The 4,379-nt window shown below is 41.1% G+C and overlaps 1 non-coding gene across 1 annotated transcript; it reads left to right on the forward strand.

Moving 5' to 3' along the window:
• The first annotated feature begins 492 nt into the window (after positions 1 to 492).
• Positions 493 to 599, forward strand: LOC148843897 (small nucleolar RNA R71). The gene has a single exon (XR_016103965.1). It is a non-coding gene; the product is annotated as a small nucleolar RNA R71 (small nucleolar RNA).
• Positions 600 to 4,379: the final 3,780 nt, after the last annotated feature.

Here is a 4,379-nt window from a genome sequence, read left to right on the forward strand (position 1 = left end):
TGGGGCTGGTATTGCTGTTGTCCTCCTTGGTTCCCGTAGCTTAGGTTTGGGTGATCTCTCCACCCCGGGTTGTAATAATTGGAGTAGGGGTCATACTTTCGTTGGGGCTGGCCCGGGAATCCTCCTACGGCATTGACTTGCTGCATCGAACCATCTTGCAATGATGGACACATGTCCATAGGATGGCCAGGAATCAAACAGATACCACACACCCTGGCAGTTTGTACTTATCCTGCAGTGAGTTGTCTTACCAAAGCAGTTAGGTCAGAAATCTGATTTTCTAAATTTACATGGCTTACCTCATTAACCCGTCTAATGGTACCGTCTGTCCTAGCACCGAACTGTTGTGAATTTTCGGCCATGTTGGAGATTAACTCCCTGGCCGCTTCGGGTGTCTTGTTCACCAAGGCTCCTCCACTGGCTGCATCGACCATACTTCTATCCATGGGCTGAAGCCCTTCATAGAAGTATTGGATTAACAATTGTTCAGGAATTTGGTGGTGGGGACAACTAGCAACAAGTTGCTTAAACCTTTCCCAATATTCATATAATGTCTCACCACCAAACTGTCGAACTCCATATATTTCTTTTCTTATATTCGCAGCCTGGGATGCAGGAAAATATTTATCTAAAAATATCCTATTCATTTCATCCCATGTGCATACAGAACCGGGAGGGAGAATATAAAACCAATCCTTTGCTTTATCTCTTAAAGTAAATGGAAAGGCTATGAGTTTTACCTGGTCCTTGGTCATACCGTGGGGTTTCATGCTTGAACAGACGACATGAAATTCCTTTAGATGTTTGTGAGGGTCCTCACCTGAGAAACCATGAAACAGAGGTAATAATTGAATCAAACCAGATTTGAGTTCAAAGGCTACCTCAAGAGTGGGGTACGTGATGCATAAAGGTTGTTGGTTCATAATTGGTGCAGTCAACTCCCTTAATGTCCTCTCTCTGTCAGCCATTCCTTCTACTTCTTCGAATATGGGAAGATCACAATCTGAATTCACCTTCTTTGGTGAACGATCCTTCCTTTGTTTCGCCTCCTTTCTTAAACGACGGGTGGTCCTCTCAATTTTGGGATTGTACTCGAGTTCACCTCGTTGAGAATCACGAGTCATAAAACAAAAGAGGTTAACAAGAGGAAGGTAATAGCTAAGAAATTAAAGTTGCTCCCCGGCAACGGCGACAAAATTTTGACGGGTTTGTCGAAGCCCTCAAAATTATTACTAGTCCCACAATAAAATATTTGCAATAAAAGTGGTTCTAGGTCGAATCCCACAGGGAGCAAATCAGTAATTTCTTAGCCGAATGGATAAAGTAATTGTGTGGGAAAATTAAATAACTAAAATTAAAAGAATAACAAACTAAGCAAACAAAAGAAAATCAGTCTCACCGAATTCTGGTTCAAGGGTTCGGGTTGAATCGATTGGCCATCGATCCTAGGTACAATTCAGCATTCTTGCAATTCAAGCATTTAACCTTAGATTTATTAGGATAGCCATAATAAACCTTGTGTTTTCCTAATTCAGTTGACCAAACCCAGCATTCGATCAACACTTATCACCACTCAACTGGGTACGATAGCGTTCTATGTTAAACAATGATAGCATTAAGATTTGTGAAAACAGTTAAACCAAAATAACAATAATTGAGATAGCTGCAATTACTGAATTTTGTTCCATCGATTCTTTTAGGTTGAACCATGTTAAAACATTGGTCAAAGGATGTCACGAACAATTGACCCAAAAAGATAACAACCTAATTGCTACTTGTACCATTATTCGTGACAATTACGGATCACCGAAATCATGGATAGTAGTAGGAAAATCAACATTAATTCAATTTGTCAGACTAATTAACATTAACATCCAATAAAAATGTGCACAAGAACAAATGAATACTTGAATTAAAAAGAAAGAAAATAAAGTAACTACAGAACCTCACAGTGACACAATCGAACCTCCCCACTTGAACCAGAAAAAGAAGCTTAGCTACTCATGATCTGCGCAATCTCCATGCTCTTCTTCTTCATAGCCGAATTGCCTTCTTGCTTCTTGGTCTTCTTGATGATCTCTTGGATCTTGGAATGAGTGATTTTTAGAGCTAGTTCACCCCCCTCTTTATATAGCCAAAGGAGAGGGCTGTTTTCCAACTCCTTCTAGGAAATCATCTTATCCTTAGGGAGTTTTGATCTTATCTTGAACTAATCCTATCCTATCTCTTATCTAATGCTCTAATCTCAATCTTATTATCTCTCTAGGATTACATTCAAGACTTTAGATCTGATAAAACTCTCTCCTTGGAGATTACATTCGAAATTCGGACTCTTAACTCTTGAATTCGAGTTGGGCTGCTTCAAGGTACTTCTGCGAGTTGGGCTTAAGTTGTGAAATGGGCCTGGCTGCGAACTTGCTCCGAATTTGGGCTCGTTTTCGTACTCGATGCTGGCCGAATCTGTCAAAATCCAAAACATAAAGGTTGTGGGCCTTCCTTTCATCTTTCTAATGCTTTTTGAATTGTCCAATTCGGTGTCTGGAATTGAGAGTTAGGCCCAGATTACTGACTATCGCCAAAACTGTGCAAAATCACCCGATTTGCCATGTTTTCTTCCAATTGCCTTCTTTATTGCCCTAGATTGAAAGACAAGAGTAATGAGTTCATTTAAGTGATAAATAAATATAAAAGAGTGAATATTAGAGGATAAAAATAGGGTTCTTTTTTGTCTCATCAGTCTCACCTCGGTAGCAGAGACGAGCCACCCCAACCGACTTGGTGGCACCACAGTGTCAGCCTTGTCAGGATTGGTCCCCCCAGACTGACCCACTGGCTGTAAACATTCTAAACTAACATGAGTCTCATTAAGTGTCCAGTTTAAGGGTATTACACAGAAACATACCAAAGGAACATGAGTCAAATATGCACTTTTATTCATTTACAATAAACTCATAAAATACATCATTTTGATTGAAGCTAAGGGCATACAAAACTGTCTAACAACTCCCACTTGCACTTAGGTCCAATCAGGTACTAGCCGGAGTCCCATCCTTTCCAAGTGTTTCTCAAACACTTTCTGTGATAGTGGCTTTGTCAATGGGTTTGCTACATTTTCTGCTGACGCTACCTTCTGAATCAGGACGTCCCCTCTACCAACAATCTCCCTCAGTACACGGTACTTCCTCTCGATGTGCTTCGACTTCGAGTGGGCTCGTGGCTCCTTAGCCTAAGCAATAGCTCCATTGTTGTCACACAACAATGGGATGGGTGATGTGCAGGATGGAACTACTCCCAACTCGTGAACGAACTTCTTCATCCACATGGCTTCTTTGGCAACCTCACTTGCGGCGATGTACTCGGCCTCGATCGTGGAGTCTATAGTGGACCCCTGTTTGCTGTTTTTCCAGAAAACAGCACACGATACTTTTGTGAAAACATATCCAGATGTAGACTTTCTATCATCTTGATCCAACTGGAAATCGGTATCTGTATACCCTTGGATATGTAGTGAATTACCATCGAATACTAGACAAAAGTCTTTTGTCCTTCGAAAGTACTTAAGTATGTTTTTTACAGCAGTCCAGTGCTCCTGCCCTAGGTTGGCCTGAAATCTGCTTACTACACTCACTGCATGAGCAATGTCAGGGCGAGTGCACAGCATGGCATACTTGATGCTCCCTATGGCAGAGGCATAGGGAACGTCTTTCATGCCATCAATCTCCTCAGAAGTCTTGGGAGACATCTTCTTGGAGAGAGTGACTCCGTGCCCAAAAGAAACATTTCCTTTCTTGGAGTTTTCCATGCTGTATCTTTTGACTATTTTGTCAATGTAGGCAGATTGGGATAATCCTATTATCCGCTTCGATCTATCTCTATAGAGTCGAAGACCCAGTATATAGGAGGCTTCTCCAAGATCTTTCATAGAGAATTGCTGTGAAAGCCATACTTTTAGCGTAGTCAACATTCCTACATCATTTCCAATGAGTAGAATGTCATCTACATACAGAACCAAAAACGTAACCTTATCTCCATTGTACTTCCTGTAAGCACAGGGTTCATCTGGATTCTGCTCGAAGTCAAATGATTTGACGGCAGAGTCAAAATGGATGTTCCAACTTCTAGAAACTTGCTTAAATCCATAAATGGATCTATTAAGTTTACATACCATGTTTTCCTGACCCGCAACTATGAAGCCTTGTGGCTGCTACATATATATATCTTCAGTAAGATCTCCATTCAGGAATGCAATTTTGACATCCATTTGCCAAATCTCATAATCATGGTATGCTGCTACAGCTAGCAGGATCCTAATGGATTTAAGCATGGCCACAGGCGAAAAGGTTTTCACATAATCGATGCCCTCTTTCTGAGAGTACCCT

Source organism: Nelumbo lutea, chromosome 8 (genome assembly GCF_056320005.1).
Source record: "Nelumbo lutea isolate HS-2025 chromosome 8, American lotus-T2T, whole genome shotgun sequence".
In the NCBI taxonomy this organism is placed as follows: domain Eukaryota; kingdom Viridiplantae; phylum Streptophyta; class Magnoliopsida; order Proteales; family Nelumbonaceae; genus Nelumbo; species Nelumbo lutea.